Here is a 21,049-nt window from a genome sequence, read left to right as displayed (position 1 = left end):
GAGGGACATGGTATCAGGACCAGGATGGCAGACAATATCTGGAGCCATGAGGTGCAGACATGACAGTGAAGATAAAACTAGGAAAAACAAGTGCAAAGAGATACAGAAAAGAATCAAAGATAATGAGAAGAAGCACAAACTGTGTATTTGTTAGAAAAGACATACAGGGGATTAAAAGGGCTCAGACTGCATTATTCAGCAAGCAGAAGGCACAACAAGTTTAAAACAAAGGTATTTGATGAAATGATTAACAGTAAAGCAAAACAAGCATGTTTAAAGTAAAATGAGTGTGTTTGAGGCAAAACGGGCATGTTTAGAGTAAAATGAGCACAAGAAAAGTACAATGGGCATGAAAAGGGCTTCAACGAGCAAAACAAATTTAATAAGGGCAAAAAGGGCACATTAAACAAAAATAAAGCAAGGCAACTGGCTGTGTTTTGGCATAACTGTGACTTCGTATTGTATCAAGGGCATAAAGTTATTTGAAGTATCTCAAAGTATATAAAAGTGCTTATAGCCATTTCGAAAAGTTTCTTGTGCTGGGTGTGTTTATTCACAAAGTGCCACCATTACAGAATGATTCTTGTAAAGAGTTGCCTAGCAAGTTACTGCCGTTTTGGTGAAATTTCAGTGTGCTGTGTACAGTTTACTCGTAAAGTGCAATTACTTCAAAATGTTATTGCCTTTGGGACAAAGAAGCTCACTTCATTCACATCATGAAGTTATTTGAGATGTTTCTTAAAATGATGATAAATGACTTTAGCAATGCAATAATTACAAAGAAGCCCAGTTCATTTGTATTGTGTAGTTATTTGATACGTTTCTTATACTAAGAGGTGATTTCTTGCAAAATGATATTACAAGAGTATTACAGTGCCAAAGAGTTTTATTTTGTAAAGTCCAATTATGCAAAGGTACTACGTGTTTGTCTAATAGCATAATTTCAATAAGCCCAAAAAGGTATAATTTTAGAGGCACAAAGGCATTGAACAAAGTTAAAAATACTGGCAAAAGTTTCTGGTAAATGTGCATGAGTGTATGTTCATGTGTATTTGCAAAACCCTTCAGTGGTATGTGCTAATATGGCAGATGGATTTTGAAAGCCCCCTACCACTTGTATTTGATCAGAATATTACAGAAAATTGGAGAATATTTGACCAAGAGTATGATATTTTTATACAAGCAGCTCATGCAGATAGAGATGCATGCACCAGGGCATTCATTTTGCTAAACCTAGCTGGGTCAGAAGCCATAGAAAGAGAGTGTTCATTTGTGTATGCACCAGCAGAATATGAAGGAGAAGGTGAAAACCATCATATTGTTGTACAGGCTAAATCAAGGGAAGACCCTGAGTGTTTGAAGTGCAAGTTCAGAGAAATGTGTAACTCCAGACAAATATTATATTAGAGAGGCATTGTTTTACATGAGATGTCAGAAACCAGGGGAAACTTTTGCAGCTTATATAACTGACCTGAGAAACAAAGCTAAAAATGTGTCAGCTTGGTGACTTAAAAGATGACTTGATAAAGGACAAGCTTGTGTGCGGTATTAATAATGCTGCTGTGAGAAAGATTTTGCTTCATGACAGTGATTTAACATTGAGTAAAGCCATAGAGATTTGTCAAATCCATGAGGTGACAGAAAAACACAAGTATGCGTGTGAGTGACAAGAGCATGGTTTCAGTGGGCTCCAGAGCAAATGTAGATAGCATGCAGCATGTGGCAAACATTAGCAGGCCTAAGTGCATGGCAGCCACAACCCCTGCTGGTTGACCAGGGAAACCATGTAGCTTTCCATCCAGTTCTAAGAAAGGAGCAAGCTCAGTGCAGTACAAGTATGAATCAGCAAAACCCAAATCTAGCTTTATTTATAACTGTCGCAATTGTGGTGCAAATCATGAGTCTAAAAGAGAGAAATTTGGACAGCTATGTCAAAAGTGTGAAAAATGGAACAATTTCCAAAAGTTTTGTAAATCAGGTAAGCCTCACACAGTTGTAAAGAAAGGTCATACAATAAAGCAAGTTGATCGAGTAGAGTTGAAGCAGTCAGCTTTCTATGTAGATGGTGTATCAGTGCTTGGTGAAAGAGTTGATGCAGGGAATTTGTTAGCAAAAAGCAAAGTGTTTTGTACTTTCCAGATTAATGGAAAATCACAGAGCTTAAAGTGGACACTGGTTCAAAGTGTAATGTTATATCAGCAGACACAGTTGCTAAATTGAGAACTATTGAACAACTCAATGTGGCCAGTAGTGCGAAACTTAATGCTTATGGAGGTGAAGAAATTCAAACCGAAGGCTCAGCGATGTGTTCATGTTATTTGGCCAAGAACTGTTACAACTTGTTATTCTATGTAGTCCAAAGACCAGTACAGTCTTACTGGGTGTCAAAGATAGTTTGAGAATGAATCTGCTTTCTTTTGCTAAAGAAGTTCATCATATAAGTGCATTTCCGAGTTCTAATTTTTCTGAAGCCATTTTCTCAGAGTATGCTGACGTTTTCAATGACAAGTTGTGAAAACTTCCAGTTATGTATTCCATGCAGTTGTACCCAGAGATCACTCTAATAGTCAGACCAGTGAGAAAAATTCCAATAGCTATGTAGGATAAAGTTAAGGCTCTTTTGGATAAAATGGTGCAGGAAGGTGTGATTTGTCCAGTCACAGAACCAACTGAATGGGTATTGTCCATGGTGGCAGCTTACAAAAAAGGCTCAAATGAAATCAGAATATGTATTGACCCAAGAGATATGAACAAAGCATTGAAGAGACCATATCATCCAATGCACACAGTCAAAGAGGTCACAGCTCTAATACCAAATACCATTTTTTTTTCTGTCTTGGATGCAAATAGTTCATTTTGGCAAGTGATGCTTGATCATAAATCTTCATTTCTAACCACTTTTGGTACTCTTTTTGGCAGATACAGATTCCTAAGGATGCCATTTGGAATGAATTCTGCAAGTGAAGTTTTTCAGCGTGCAATGGAGCAAATTTTTTCGGTTTATCCTTGTGCCATAATAGTAGATGATTTATTGGTTGGAGGCAATGGTGAAGCAGAGCATGACAGAACTATAAAGAAAGTTAACGCATGAAGTAAACTTGAAGCTCAATCCTCAAGTGCAAATTTAGACTTCCAGAAGTTACATATGTAGGTAATTTATTTACCAATACTGACTTGAGACCAGATGCGATCAAGCAAGCAGCTATTCTTGAGATGTCAGCACCAGACAATGTACAAGCTCTACAGTGTTTCCTAGGCATGGTCAACTATTTATGCAAGTTTATACCAGACTTCAGTGTCTGACAGCACCTTTAAGAGAGCTAACATGCAAAAATGTTGCATGGTCATGGTTAGAACAGCATCAAAAGGCATTTGAAGGCCTAAAGCAGAAAATTGCCACCCCACCTACATTAAGATACTATGATGTGAATAAACCAGTCACTCTTTCCTGTGAACACTTATCCAAACTGAGATGCAGTATGCTGAAATTAAGTAGGACCCTTTTGCAATTTTATTTGCATGTTCCAAGTTTCATGATTATATTTATGATTGAGCTATTCAGATTGAAGCTGGTCACCAACCTCTAGTTACTATTCTAAAGAAGCCTATGCATTCAGTTCCAGCGAGATTACAAAGAATAATGCTCAGACTGCAAAAGTACAATTTCAAAATGGTCTATATGAAAGGCAAATTGCTCTATCTGGCTGATATCATATCCAGATCAGCCAGCAATATGACAGGACAGCTTGACACAGAGAATTTTAATTTTGACGTGATGGCAGTGCATAATTTTTCTACCACTAGACTTGATGAGTTAAGAGCTCACACAATGACTGATCCAATTTTTCCAAAGCTGAATCACTACATTAATGTTGGATGGCCATCAAAGCAATCTAGTGTACCCCTGAAGTGCATACCTATTTTCCTTACAGAGATGAATTGTTGATGAAAGATGGCATTATTTTCTAAGGTCTTAAAATTGTTGTTCCTGCTTCCTTACAACAAGAATATATCCAGATTTTGCATTGTGGTCACCCAGGTTCTGCATCCACTAAGAGAAAAACAAGAGAATTGGTATTTTGGCTTTCATTACCAAAAGACATTGATAAAGTATTTTCTTCTTGTTCAGTATGCAATAGTACTAGACCACATTTGCAAAGAGAACCACTTCAGCTAAGTCCATTTCCTGAACTACCTTGGTCAACAGTAGCCACTGATATTTTTGAGTGTAACAATCAATACGACTTGGTTTTGGTAGACTCTTATTCAAATTGGTTTGAGATTGCTCTTCTACCAAACCTAACACCCAATGCTGTTATTACTAAGTTGAAAATCCCTTTCTCAGTAAATGATAGTCAACACAACCCTCTTTCTGACAGTGGTACTAAATCTACTAGTCAATTGTTTCAGAAATTTGCAAGAGAATGGGACTTTGTACATGTCACTAGCAGTCCAGAATATCCGCAGTCAAATGGTCCAGCTGAACAGGCTGTACAGAGTCCAAAGCAATTACTTGAGAGGTCAAAGCATGACAATACAGATGTGTTCTTGAATTTGCTTAATTGCAGAAACATACCCTGTGACAATATTATTGGCTCACCTGCTCAAAGTCTACTTTCCAGGCAAATCAGAAGTACGCTACCCATTAATTCCAGTTTATTGAGGCCTAAAGTTAAGAACAATAAAACCATCAATGCTCAATTGTTTAAGAAGTGTAATATCCAGAAGTCCAGTTACAACAGATTGAGCAGATTACTTCATCTGTTGAGGGCAGAAGAGATGATACGAATCCAGATGATTAAACATATTGACTGAATTGGTCAGATTACAGGCATCTGTGGCAAACCAAGATCTTATCTGGTAGACTCTGAGGGAGTAGAGTATAGGATGAACCATAGACATTTTCTTCATGTACCGGAATCATCATTATCATCACAACATTGTTTCTGTGATGTAAACTCCAAATCTAAAAGCAAACCAGATGTTCCCATTCTAGTGTATAACAGTGTGTGTTCAAACCTCTGATTCCATTCCTGAAAATGTTGAAAACGTTACAAAGGTCAAATATTTTGTAGAGACAGTTCCAGTTGCTAAATTCATTTTCCAGTTTTATGTCACAAGATATGGACGAATATCTAAGTCCTGTGTGAAATACACAGCAAAGTGAACTTAACTGTGTATATATATATATATATATATATATATATATATATATATATATATATATATCGGTCTAGGACTATTCACTTAAAACACATTTCACTGAAAGTCAAATGACTGTGCACAAATCACTGAAAGTTCAATTCACTGAAAACACAATTCACTGAAACACATTTCACTGAAAGTTATATATGGCGTTTTCCACACTGCAGTGTGATCCTGGAGTTAGTATATATAGTAAGGGTGGGTTTGGGGGGGCGTAGCCCCCTACATAGTTTTTGATATATATTATGTTCAGAAAAGAGTAACTTATTGGAATTGCAAGTATCCATGTATATAGTTCAAAATATTTAAAATAGGTGGGGGGGCTATGCCCCCTACACCCCCCATTACTATATATGCTAACTCCAGGGTTGCACTACAGTGGGGAAAAGGCCATATATAACTTTCAGTGAACTGTGTTTCAATGAATTGTGTTTTCAGTGAATTGATCTTTCAGTCAATTGTGCACAGTCAAATGTGTTCCAGTGAAATGTGCTTTCAGTGAATAGTCCTAGACCCATATATATATATATATATATATATATATATATATATATATATATATATATATAGATATATATACACACACATGCGTGTGCATGTGTGTGTGTGTGTGTGTGTGTGTGTGTGTGTGTGTGTGTGTGTGTACCTAGTCTTGTATAATGCATGACAAAGAATTACCTGTGATATATGCATGCCAAATAGACTGATAACATTGCATAATCTATTTCTCAAATAGGGAGGATGTATATCAGAGTGTACATGGTGTGTGCTGTGTGTTTAAGAAACATGTTAAAGACTGTATGTAGATGTATAAATTCAAGACACATGCAATCCCTCGTGCCATTTTGAAAGAGCAGCCAGAAAGTGAGCCTGCATGATTGCAGTTGTTAGTTTGCATATAAATTACTTAAGTTAAAGTCAGTAAACTTCTATAGTGATGTGTTTGTATAAAATAAAGCTGCTGAAACTAAACCTATGAAGACTCTTCTGGTGTGTCCTAAGTAGGAGAGCAACAATGTCTACCTGTCCAATCATCAAGGCTAGCCTTAAGGGCAGACATAGTAGTTTACTTAACCTGTAGTGGTAGCATATTCCATTGGCTGGAAATACATTAGCATATGAAGCTATCATTCTAGCAAGTCCTGTTTACTATTTAATGGATTCTGAAAATGAGTTGAGCATGCAACATAGTACAATATGCTTTTGTCTCTAAAAGAAGCAGGACTTCATCAGAACAATATAAAAAAGCCCTTTCCTGCAGAATTTATAACTCCAGCAACTTATCACATGACTTGAAAAACCAACTACAACAACCATTTAAATGAAACAAGCAATTAATAACAACCACGTGCTCCTTGCCCCAATTCAAAACATCCCTAAAAATGTACATGAACAGTGACTGGCTCTGCCTATGTCTAAACCCTGACTAACCCAATCACTAATCAGAATAAGCAAAATAAACTCAGCCATAACCAGTTCTGTACCCTGACTAACCTATTTAATGCCAGGACAAAGGTAACCCAAACTTAGCTCACAGATGTATATACCCATATATCTTCTCTCCCCACACACACAGCACACAATTCCCTCAACCATTAGATCTCTTTTATCCCACCATCAGGAAGAGAACTTACTTTTCTGCCCTCACTAAATTACCTCCTTCTTACCTACCACCATTCAATTAACTATCATCCTTACCTTCTATCCGAAAACCATTCTCTTTATTATGCACTGCTCAGACATGTAATTATTTCTGAATACCTAATCCATCTACCAACAATGACAGCTTTTGTCTAAATGATTATTTCTAACTACATGTAACCTTGACTATTACCTGTCACTGATGTTGTTAAATGTTTGCAAACTTTTCTGTAACCACAATTTTGACTTTAATCTGTCGCTGATGTTGTTAAATGTTTATAGACTTCTCTGTAACCACAATTTGTAGTGTAAATTAATTTCAATGTGGAGCTTTTCTCCCCGGACCTCCGCTGAAAATGGAAATGTATCCAGTCAGACTTTCCCGGTTAACAAATGTAACATAAAATAAAATAAAATAAAATAATAATAAACACAAAAATCATCTAATTAATCACTTGTTTCACACTAATTAAATGGTTGTTGTAGTTGTTTTTTTCAAGTCATGTGATAAGTTGGTTGGGTTTACATTCTGCTGGAAAGGCTTTTTTATATTATTCGAACGACGTTTCAGCTCTTTTATGGAAGAAAGTGCATTGTACTGAGTGTTTTGTGTTCCCAACTCATTTTCAGCATTCATTAAACTAAGAATAAAGCAAAAACAAACAACCAACAACCACCAACCAAAACCAGAACTTGGGTCCACTTAAGAAGTCACAAAACAAATAAAATACACAGAAGGATCCAAGGATGACCAAAGGCTTCCAAAATAAATCCGTCTTTAATGTACAAAATGTAAAAGCATAAGCGCTTTCATAGCAAAGCTACTTCATCAGATGCATTTCACAACTAAAATTCTTACTCATTATATATATATATACTAACTAAAAAGATCACATGACTAAAAACGTTGCTTCCTTAAAGACATATTACTAAAAATATTCAGTACAATATATTTATATATAAATACTGAATAATAAACATCCAGCAACAAATAAAATGTTACAGATATATGTAAATATACCTAAAATAATAAAAATAAATAAAAAACATGTACTTATATTTAACAATTGTTATTATTCAAAATAAGTAAATGCCAGATTACTTCCTATTCAGTGGTCTACCAGTGGGATACCGTTGAGACTGAAGCTTAAAGCCAGACCACTGAATAGGAGGTACTTTCTGCATTCATTAAACTATGTTTTAAACATTGCATTACAAGTGTATTTGGTTGGTTGTCGAGCTGTTACCAACAGGATTCCTTATTGTGGTTTTGGTTTTTAGTTCCAGAATCCATGGGCCATTGTTTTCCTTAAGTCTTGCTTATTTGTTGGCATAAAGTGTGTAGTGAATGGTGCCTAGAAATAAAAATATAAGCTATATGATATATGCAGTTAGGCAGATGGTTTACTGAAGGAGGAAGGGGAGATGGAGGTGTTTAGTGCACACTTTGAATGATACCCACATAATAGATGATAATCAGAGTAAGAAACTCCAAAAATAAAAATGTAGTTATGAAAACTAATAAGTTAAAAATATTGTCTGTGGAAAAGGAGACTAACTGTGAAAGGGATACAAGAACGCCAGTGAACATTTTTGCAATATACTCACTTGTTGACAGAGGAAGATAGAAAAATTACATTAAAAGAGATTACATTAAATGTTGCCTTATGTAAGGTGCAGACAGATTTGGCTACAGATTTGCAAGGTATAGATTATAGTTATCACAAGAGTTTTACTTAAGCACAAAAGATAGCTCTAGCAAAAGCATTAAATAACTGGTTTAATGATGATCTTATTGAGGTCGAAGGGGTAAAAACAGTTAAAGGAGAACCGCACCCCCAGACTCAAAAAAACACATTTATTTCATAATTGTTTAGTGTTTCCTACATTTTCACACCACTCTCATGGGCACTGGAACCATAGAGTTAGGGGAAGGGGAGCCCCCCCCACTTTTAGAGCTGCAAGACCTGTCGAGGAAAATTAATGAAGTGGAGTTTTCACACTAATATGGATTTGCACACGGAAGTTTAAATAAACTAGCTGTTCTTGTTCTGTTATTGCTCTGTGTTACATGAGTTATGCTTCCACTGTTCTGTTCGTGCTGCCAGAGTCATGCCAGCATGTGTGTGTGTGTGTGTGTGTGTGTGTGTGTGTGTGTGTGTGTGTGTAAGTGTACGTGTGTAAGTGTACGTGTAAGTAAACTGCCCCAGATAGGTATACCTGGTGGTTAGTGTTACTCAGGCTCATACAAGAGCAGGAATTCGCTACCCATACCACCACTTGTGATTCAGGGAGTTGAGTCCATAGCTCTCAACTGCCCAGATTTTTCACAGAATATTTGGCTCATTCTTTTGGTCTGTTCTTCTTAAAATTTGTGTTTTTCTGGCAAATCAGTGAGAACTGAATTCATTAAATAATGATAGCCCTTTAAGTTTCAGCCTTCCTCTCTTTCAGGAAAAACATGGTAACACAAAACACTTTCGGCCGGATTCACGAATGGCCAAATTCCATGCAGCAACAGTGTAGCAGCTCCTACATGCAATATGCCCACCATGCGATCCGGGATAGGGCCGGTTTAGCGTGCATGAGCGACCCTATACTGTTCCTGCACAGAATTCCATTCAGTATGCAAATCACCTCATTTGCTGATGAAAACCATGCAAATGAGGTGATTTTGTGATCCAGCAAGCTGAACGGATTCCGTATTGGAACAGTGTCAGTGTAAAAATGTATTCTAGCCGAATAAATTTTTGCATCTGACAAAACGGAGGCATGACAGCTCATGAAAAGCATGTATTATGTAGAGCAGGGAAGTCAGTGGCCACATGGCTCCAATAAGTTTACACCAAGCATGACACACCCCCTACTGAAGTCATCCTCTTGTCTTGCCTACATGGTTTCCTATTCCTGCACCTGCACAGTTAGGTGCAGGATTCCAATAGATAGAAATATGTGATTCAGTATTGGTCCCTTCATTTGCATACCCCAGTGTGTAGGTCCATAGTTACAATTCCAAAGCACACCCTTTCTCCTTGGCAACTAGTGCTCCCTTGTCTTGTTTACATTCTGCCTGCCATTGACTATAATGGCAAAATGCATATTTTTGTTAAAAGGCAGTTTTTCCCTTTTTTTTTTTTTTTTTTATTATTGGCACCCCCATGTTTGCGTTCTGCTGCCCTTAGCTTAAATGGCTGAGATCAGCCCAAAAAAAATAAAAGTTTTATTTTTATAATATTTATGTACCTTTTAATGCCAATGGACTTATATTGCCTGTGTTTGCTTTTAGCTAAGCAGAACTACAGAAGGGGGTGTGTCTCACACTGTTGAGCACTGTTTACCTTGCTTAAATGGGTGTGAGTGCTGTGCACTGGGTTTTAAACAAAAACAAAAAAAAATAGGAAATAGCAGCCCAGTTCACATCTGAGCACTAGGTATGCATGGCACACCTCGGGGCTTAAACAGGAAGGCAGTGGGAAGGGAAAACAGCAGTAGGAAGGAAATCAAGGAAAACTAGCATAGCTGGCAGGGGAAATGTATCAGAATCAGCCAATTACACAGGCAGCAGCCCAGACCAGCACAGTGCTATAAACTATGCAAGCATCTTTCACTCTGGTTTTTCCCACAAACTCTACACTACAAATGTACACAGACAGGGAAATATTACCTGACAAAACTAACTAAATGATAGGGGCTGCTGTTGCTCTCATTATATGTGCAAGAGGCTGAGGTTGGTGAGGATGTGAATGCTGATGACCATCCCACAGTGAGGTGGAGGAGGAGAAGAGTGTACAGACCCAGGGTAACCCACCAGGGCCTAAATGAGCTGGAGATAGTGGAGCACTATAGGGTGGAAATAGACATTCTACAGCAAATTGTTGAGCTTTGCTGGCCCCACATCACACACAGAACCAACAGAGGGAAACCCATCCCAGTGGATACCATGGTATGTGTAGGCTTAAGAATACTAGCCACTGATACCTTCCAAAGGGCAACTGGGGATATCATAGGGATCTCACAGGCATCATCATCCAGGGTACTCTACCAGTTCCTGGATGCCATGTCAGCACGTGCTGGTGAGCACATATATTTCCCCATCAACCGTGAGGCGTTGACCATCAGTATGCATCTCTTTCACCAAATAGCAGAATACCCTGAGGTAGTGGGTGCTTTAGATTGCATGCACATACACATCAAAGCAGCACCCAGCAAGCGAGGTAGGGTTTACATAAACTGCAAGGGTTTCTCCTCCATCAACTGCCAGGTCGTGTGCGATGCCTAGGGCATTATCTTGAATATGTGTGCTGGCAGCCCTGGAAGCTATCACGACTCTCACATCTGGCATATGGCACAGCTGTAACAGTCATTTGCCAGTGTGACATCCCATATGGCCACCTAGTGGGGGATGCTGGCTACGCACTGGAGCCATGGCTGATGACACCCCTCAGAAATGCAAACACACCTGAACAAGAACTGCATAATGAGGCACACGCACATACCAGAATCATAACAGAGCATGTGTTTGGGATGCTCAAGTCATGGATCCACTGCCTGGACATATCCAGTGGAGCCTTGCAGTACTCTCCAGCTATATGTACACAAATGTTCGTAGTATGTGCCATGCTACACAATATGATCCTGCGGAAGCAGCTGCAGCAGGAACAGCATGGGGCAAGGCCACAAAGACCCTCACCATTGCCAAGGCCAGCACAAGCACAGAGGGACTCAGAGGAGGAACCACCTGAGCCTGCCCATGTAGGCAGAATGAGGCATGGCCAGTATGCCCAGGCCTTGGCAAAAAGGCAAATCATAGCACATACGCTGACATGGTAGGGACCCAGGGAATGACATCTCTCTCTGACTCACACATGTAGTAAAAGGGAGGCCAAATATGACACTACCTATGCTTTACCATGTATAGGGACTGTACTATGTCTAACCAACATAGTCAGCACTCCAGAACCATCCTCAATACTGGCCCAGCCACAAGGTAAGTCACTCTTCCAATCAGTTACTGAATAGAGTAGTATGTTCTGATAGTTGTATCTATGGTAAGGATGTGAGCATGCAAGGGACTCGGGTAGCTGAATGGGATGGCAACAGATACTGGATACCTATATGGGCAGCATGAAATCCATAACAAATACTGGTGTCAACACACTAGGCAGTACTAGACAAGGTGACAAATCCAACGGCAGTACATGTGGTGGCCCAAATGTGTGTCCATAGGACATACACATGCATGTCAGTGAGGCTCAAATACCCGCCACCAGCCTCAGACAGCAACACAGGTGTAGATGACCATAGAAAAATGCTGGGCTAAGGCCTCCAATTGATGGCAATGGTGAACAGTCCCCCTCCAGATCTACACAGACAGACTGTAACAGGTCTGACAGTTGTATGTTACTTCTGAAGGGTAAGAAGCCTGAAACTAAAATGTAGGTCAATAAAATCTAAGATCTGTACTCCACTGATATGCCTCCCATCTGCATGATAGGTTAGAAAATAAAATGATGTGGAAGCCAACAGAGCACCTGCCATACCAGTACAGTCATAGCACAGTTTGCAGTTGTGCCCCCCACTCCCACAATCCTATGTTGAAATGCAGTAACATGTAAGTGTGAGGAGTAGTATCAGTGGAGCACAAATTACCCAAGCTGGCCCAATCTACAGGATATATTATTGCATGTGTACAATATGCAGGGGTCTGTGTGTTAGGTTGTTGTGTGTTCAATAATGTCTGGAAGTGGTCAGCATGTAGGCATGGAAGGTTGTGTCTTGATGGCCTATGGGCAGTACTGTGGTTGACAGGGCCATGTTCTGACAACTGCAGGGCCAAACGCAATGCTTCTCAGTAATACACATGTCAGCAGTCACCCATACTTACTGTCCAGATGTCAGTGTCTGTCACCATCTGAAAGATGGACATGTCATGAATGTGGGCCCATACATACACACAGTACACAGGTGAAATTACCCTAGACAGAGTACCAAATTTTAATTGTCAGCTGCACATAACATTGGAATTGTACAGACAGGTTAGCAGCACATTAGTTGTCTGTGTAGTATGGAATAGTGATGTAGTTTGGCCAACAGTGACAGACCACAAAATGTACAGTTATGGAGTAATGAGAGACTGCCTATGTCCCTGCACAAGGCAGCATAAGGGGAATGCAGCAGGTATATCTGTGAATCAGCTGCAAGTAGCTTCCTTATCACACATGCATTCAGCTTGCCCCACCATCAGCCACAGGTTTATCACAGGTCATATCCTTACTTTTGGGAATGAGTACAGTATGACCCCACTTCTGTATGGGAATACCCACAGAATGCAGCATGCTGAGGAGCTGTCCTATAGAGGTGCATCCTTATCTGTAAGCAACACCCTGCCTGCATCCAGACCAATGGATCAATATGGACAGCAACTTTTGCCATTAACACCTTGCACACTTACCCTGCCACCCCAGGGGAAACCATTGGCTGGCAACCTGGGAATGTAGGAGTGGCAGAATGCAATGATCTGCTACAAATGACCTGAATCACTACCAAATGGCCTACAGTCCTCTGTCAAAGTCTTGTGCCCCACCCATTGTGCAAATGTATGGCATCTCATGAGATCACTACTAACAACCTAACACAGTCAGCAGAGCACAAATGCAAGACCATGTTGACAAATCCCAGTAGCATGCCCCCCATGTCCTACTGCATGAACTGTGGACCAATCCATAAATACCTTTGAGATGAAGGGTCAACTATAGGGATACTTCTCAGATATCACTCGCATAATGTTAGGAAGAGGATAGAATAACAGAGTGGGGGGTGTAGATGCATGGACGTCATGGAGTGTGTGAAGTCTGAAACTCTGATGTGTGCCCATACTACCCCTGCCTGCAAACCCAGTAATGGGTGGCTACAAACCTGCTTGTAAATCACAATGTGAAGGGGAACTGACCAGGTATAAGACCCCTGCCTCTGGGTAACCTGGGTGAATCTGTACAGCTGAGAGATATGGCCACAGCAGGATATGGCCATTCTGTTAAGTCGATATATGTACAAGACGGGCATCCTCAGACACCATAGTACCAAGGTGCTGGACATTTACACAGACCCATCAGCAAGTGTCTGTAGCTATCCCTCCAGAATGGCAGGAGTGTGCAGGCTGTGGACCACAATACTGGACTCAGCTTCATTCATCTTGTATTTCCCAGTAAATAATTGTGAGCAAATAATTATATCTGTCAGTAGTCAATGACATAATACTCCACAGTGTAAAACAGTACATATGTCTGAATATCTCTGCTAACACCAACCATGTAACACAAGCAGCACAGACAGCAATAGTTACAGTATCCCCCTATCTGTCACCCATTGTGACTCCATATTGTCAACCTATCTACAGATATCCTGCAGAAACAGTTTGCTAGCTGTATGTGTAGAACAGCAAACGCTAGACTGGAGTGCAATCCTACCTGGAATGGATTCACACACTCAGTACAGAATGTCATACTGGGCATGCCCCTACATTTAGAGAAATTAAGCCCATGTCTGACAACACAGTGGACTCTACATATCTGTCATTCACAGATATCTTTGCACACACACCAACTTGTACACAATTCCTGGTTCACACACACATTGGATAGGAATGCTTACACATATCCAAGACCAACACACTATAATATGTCAAACATACACATACAGAGATGTGGGGGAGAGAGACAGACAGTGACAGAGAGAATTCCATTATGAGGCCTGTCCCACCCACTAAACATCCAGTTAGACGATATCACATGATGTGCTGATGTCAATCACTGTACACATTCCTTTTGGCAGCCATCAGCCCTATAGTGTCTGTGGTTCTTGTGATAACTGTGTAACACGATAGCACAAATCTGTATCCATGTAGCATATGTATACTCAGTCCTGTCAAATGTGAAGTTGTGTGTGACTGAGTGAGTGTGTGTATTTCCAGAGGAATGATTTATGGCCCATTCACATACACTGCACTTCCCATTGCTCATGTTAGCACTCCTGCTGATGTCAGTCACCTTGAAACAACCTTTTGGCCAAGTCTCAGCCCTATAATCTCTGTTGTGCTCATGATAACTGTGTAATACTGTAGTGTAGCAAACTAGTTAGGTAGGAGTTCTAATCCTGATCCTGGCAAGTGTTTGTGTGTGGAGATGAATAATTTTGAAGCCATTCACACCACTACACCTGTCATTGGCCTACTTTAGCATGCCTGCTGATGTCAGTCACCTTGAAATAACCTTTTGGCCAAGTCTCAGCCCTATAAGCTCCATGGCACTCGTGTCAACTGCATAATAATGTAGTATAGCAAACTAGTTAGGTAGGAGTTCTAATCCTGGTCCTGGCAAGTGTGTGTGTTTGTGTCTGTGTGTGAAGATGAATAATTTTGAGGTCATTCTCACCACTACACCTGCCATTGGCCTACTTTAGCATGCCTGCTGATGTCAGTCACCTTGAAATAACCCTTTGGCCAAGTCCCAACCCTATCATGATAACTGCATAATACTGTAATGTAGCAGAATAGTTAGCTAGGAATTTTAATCTTGGTCCTTGCAAGTGTGTGTGTGTGTGTGTGTGTGTGTGTGTGTGTGTGTGTATTTTTGTGTGTGTATTTTTTTTGTGTGTGAGTGTGTGTGTGTGTGTGTGTGTGTGTGTGTGTGTGTGTGTGTGTGTGTGTGTGTGTGTGCACATGAATGATTTTGAGGCCATTCACACCACTACACCTGCCACTGGCCTACTTTAGCATGCCTGCTGATGTCAGTCCCCTTGAAATAATCCTTTGGCCAAGTCTCAGTGCTTTAAGCTGTGTGGCGCTCGTGATAACTGTGTAATACTATAGTGTAGCAAACTAGTTGGATAGGAGTTCTATTTCTGGTCCTGGCAATTGTGTGTGTGTGTGTGTGTGTGTGCGTGTGCGTGTGTGTGTGCGTGTGTGTGTGTGTGTGGCTAACAGTTGTCAAACACCATGGAGGTTGTTGTAGACAATCCACAGCCATAAATGTATATATAGACAACCATCACAATAAACAGAGATCTCTCTCCACCCACAGATTGTACACAAACATGCTTGCTCTCATCATATCTTTCTTTCCCTCTGCCTCTCTCTCTCTCCCCCTCTCTAGTAGATATGGAAATGCATCTGTTTTGCATAGGCAGGAGCTTAACATTGGTAGGTAATGCTCATGATCAGCTGATGGCCTGTGCATGAATTGGAGTCCTCCTCCTGCTAATTGCATGCAGAACAGCTGTGGTATCATTCCTATAGCCAATTGCATGGAAACACACTCCTATAAGTAAGCACTGCAAGTGGGTGTTGGCCCTTCTCCTTCATTGTGAGCAGGACTTCATGTGGGTATGTAACAAACAGCATCACAGAGGGTAGTTGAAAATATGTCTTACAACAAACACTGTGGAGTCAGACCAACAAACTGAAGGGGGGTGTTCCAGACATGGGGAAAGAATGTAAGTGTTGCTGTTCTACATTTGAAGTAATGTTGGTTTTACAGGGTTTGTGTGGATATGAGGGTTCTGCATGATTTAAAGTCTGGCATGGCAGTGTTATGTGGTTGAGAAAACTCTCACCTGTAGGGCAATCTGCAGATTAGCCAAAGTTTGGAGTCCTATATTTGGTGTGTTACTCATACATTTTCTGTCTTTATAAATGCAGTAGCATACTCTGATGATTGTAGTCAGTAAATGGTAACATCCATGTGTGTTCCTGACTTCATATACCTCAGAAGAGATATATCACAACAAACCCTGTTACACCAGCAATGTTCCCAGTTTATAACTGCAATATGTCAGTATTGGCCATGCGTTTCTGCCTGTGTCCCCTAAGTCTGTCACCCTTTGTTCATATGTCATACAGTAAAAGGTGGATATGTACAGTACACCATTATTTACTGACATAATTCCTGATATCAAGCCAGTGATATATCAGACTGCCAGACATGTAATGTATAGCAGGCTTAATATCTGAGGACAAAACCTGGACATTCTGTTGTATTCCTGTACAGTAGTGAGGTCTGTATACTTATAGTGATTGTTGACAGAGTGTCTGTGTTATGAAGCCATGTATTGTGATTATGTTACTTGGGCAGTGTACAGACTGGGGTAAATGTCAGTGTTCTTGGTCCTGTTCTATCTGACACTGCATGCTGCTCCAGCTTCTGATACCCTATCAGCTTATATGTTTGTAAGGCCAGACTGAGACATGTCCTATACCACAGTCAGACATCAGACTTTGCTGTGAATTGGGCCAGTATATGTAGGGTTAGCATGTGAGTGGCAAACTTGATGATGGTTGCTGTTCACACAGTCCATATACTGTACTATTATTTAGGCTTACCATTATGTGACTGTGACTGTGTTGAAATTGGTTCTGGGTATGCACTTTCACACTGGTGTATGTTACTCTGTGCTGCTACGTGCCTGTAGTGCCTGCTATGTTTACAATTACATGTGTATTCCCCCATAGGTACATTGGGTTAGTGTTGTGGCAGTCTGCCTGTAGTGTAGACAGTGGTTGCTGATATGCCTAGCAGCTCATTGTATTTACCCTAGTGTGATGTTACGTCCAGATATTTGGCAGATGTACTGTTGCCTGGCCACCATATGTGTTGTGTATTTCTGACAAAGCAGTGGGCTGCTGTGAAGATGTATGTCACTAACTAGTGGGAAGTATGTGGTTTAGTTAATATGTGCTGGGACAGACGGGGAAGGTGTTAATGCATCAACTGTGTGAGCTTATCTAGTCCAGTATGTGTGATATATCCCCATTTTCATGGCTAAACATCCCCTTTGTCAGGCTTGTTCCACATTTCATAAACTAAGGAGATCTGTGTAAACCTCTTGACTGACCAGATTGTTTCAGACTGTCCATGTTTATTGCTCATATTTCTTCTGTATTCCACAGGATCATGACTGTGATCTGTGTGGTACTTCACTATAATGATGTTATGATGTCTGTCAGTAACTGATGGCGTACATGTCAGTTTTAGAAGAGCCTTCCTTCACAGCATGTATGTTGACACAACCCTGTCACTATAGCAACATTCTACATTTATAACTGAAATACATACATTACATTCCTTTGCACTAAGAGGTTGATTGAGAGTTATGGTGCTGAGGTATGACTCCACTACATGTCATGGGCATATGTAATATATATGTGTATATATATATATATATATATATATATATATATATATATATATATATATATATATATGTGTGTGTGTGTGTGTGTGTGTGTGTGTGTGTGTGTGTGTTTGTGTGTGTGTGTGTGTGTGTGTGTGTGTGTGTGTGTGTGTGTGTGTGTGTGTGTGTGTGTGTGAGTGTATGAATATGTAGATATATATATATATATATATATATATATATATATATATATATATATATATATACATATTTATGTGTAAACATGAGTGTTGCATGTACCTTCTCAGATGTATCCCACAATATTAATCTGAGATGTGTATATTTACATATAAGAAAATGACTGATTCAATGCTATTTTCACTTACAAGTACTAAACAATTGTAGTAGTCAAAGCAGTTCTTCACTACTATTCAGCATGTGTACTGAATGATATATTTAAAAAAACAACAGAAATCCTCACAGCTCAGATAGCTTAGTGGTTACATGCTGTGACTGTAGTGTATAGGGTCCTGGGTTAAAGATCTGCATGGGCTATTTATTTTGTTCTGGGCAGAACAAGGGCTGATGGAGAGAGGGTGATTACGGTGCTTTAAAGCGGCTTTAAGCAAGTTTGCATGGGTTTGTGTAAAGCTAAGTGTTGCTAACATATGGTTAAACTAATAAGCACTTACAGCTTGTAGGCTTCGTTTACACCAGCTAAGCATAGCTCAGCCCTGATAACCAGTGATCATATTCCAGTCTGATAAAATAGCAGGGTAATGACAACTTTAAGAAGTGTATTTCATTTTCTGTACATAGCATGCTTCTGTATGCTGTCATTACAATTGCAAGGGGTGTGAGTATACTGTATGGGACAACTGGGTATACATAGGTAGTACCACAATCTTTTCTATTTGGATTTGTTTCATACATGGGTAGTATCCCAGGTTATACGCAGTCAAACTTGCATGTTACACCAGCTACAGTGCACAGTTTGACAGATAGAACTTCCACTGTGGTGCAGTAGTCATGGACCTTAGGGTTAGGGTGCGGGTCATGGTAAGGGGATAGTCCTACTAGCTAGGGAGGAATGATGGTCAGCAGGACTGAGTGAGAATATATGTGTGTGAATGGGGTGGAGGATAGAGGAATGGTGACAATGCAGGGCTTATAGTTTAGAAGGTGGATAGGTCTAACTACTTGGGAGCACCAGTTCAGAATCATAGGCAGTGTGGGGGAGAGGTGTACGAGAGACTACAGGCAGGTTGTGTGAGGTGGGGAGGAGAGTCAGGAGTTTGTGACAGACAAGTACCATTAAGAGTGATATGCAAAGTCCACAGGACAGTAGTGTGTCTGGCTACATTATATTGTTTGCAGACAGTGGGATTGTACAGACAGGCATGATTCAGGGCTGGACACATCAGAGTGTGGGATGTTCACATTTGCACTGTGTGTGACAGGGGTGATAGGATTAGACCTACATGAGCTAATTTCTCAGTTTATAACAGCAATATCTCCATCCTGGACCTGTGTTTAGGCCTGTGTCCACGAGTATGTCAAACTTTGTCCTTATATCATGCAGTCAGAGGCATAGAGATATGGTATATCATTACTTAGTGACATAATTAATAATATCATCCCAATTAGGTATCAGACTGCCAGACATTTTATATGTAAGAGGCCTTATGTATGATGACAAGTCCTGGACATTCTTTGGGAGTGTGTACAGTTGGGAGGTCTTTGCATTTCTGGCTATTGTTGACAGACTGTCAGGATTGTGTAGCAATATATTGTGAATATGTTATTTCTTGTGGGGGGTAGATGTAAGTGTTATGTTTCCTTTTCTATCCGCCTTTGTATGCTGATCCAGTTTCTGGTGCTTTATCAAGTGTTACATTTATGTAGGATAAGACTGTGACATGCCTCATAACACAGTCAGGCATCATACTATACTATGTATTGGGCTATTATATGTAGAGGTAGTGTATGAGTATCAAACATGCTGACAGTTTGGTTCACACACTCCTTATACTCTATGCACTTTCACACAGGTGTGTGTTTCTCAGTGCTGTTACATCCTGGAGTGCCTGGTATATTTGCAATTACATGTGCATTCCTCCATAGCAAGATTGCTTTTTTATTGTGTCAGTCAGCCTGTAGTTTGGATATTACTTGGTGACATGGCTAGCAGCTCAGTGTATTTGCCCTAATATGATGTTATGTCCAGATATTTGAAAGATGTGTAGTGTTGCCTGGCCCACATAAGCGTTGTGTATGTCTGACACATCAGTTGGGGGATGTGAGGATTTACATGGCTAACTCCTGGGAAGTCACTGGGTTTTGGACTTCTGCTATTCCACTCAAAAGATATTGGAACAGACAGGAGGGTGTTACTACATCACATTTCAGCTCATCTACACCAGTATGACAGATATGTCCACATTTTCAGGGACCCCCCCCCCTTTCCCAGGCTTAGTTATCCTTTCTTGCACTCAACTGTTTTGAGCATACATGTCACCAGCCAGATTGTTACAGACTGTCTCTGTTTATAGCCCATATTCCTGGTCTGTTGGAACAGTATCATTTTATTCCTTCCTGTGGGGAATCACTGTCATCATGTGAGGATGTCTGTCAGTATATGATGACATACATTACAGTGTCATAACTGACATCCTTCTGAACATGTATGCTGACACACACCCTGTTCCTGTAGTGACATTCTACATTTAAAATTGCAGGATGTACATTGTGGCCCTAGTGCTGGTCCCCCCCCCCCCATTTTACAGCCTTTGTCAAGATCTCCTACACTTAGGGGTGGGGAGGTATGGTGCTGGGTATAACTGCAGTACATGTTATGCACACACACACACACACACACACACACCACTCATTGTATATATATACATATATATATATATATATATATATATATATATATATATATATATATATATATATATATATATATATATATATATATATATATGATGTGAGTGAGTGTGTGTGTGTGTGTGTGTGTGTGTGTGTGTGTGTGTGT

The sequence above is a fragment of the Protopterus annectens genome, chromosome 17.part0 (assembly GCF_019279795.1).
Source record: "Protopterus annectens isolate FY-2018-M chromosome 17.part0, PAN1.0, whole genome shotgun sequence".
In the NCBI taxonomy this organism is placed as follows: Eukaryota; Metazoa; Chordata; order Ceratodontiformes; family Protopteridae; genus Protopterus; species Protopterus annectens.
This window is presented reverse-complemented; position numbering follows the sequence as displayed.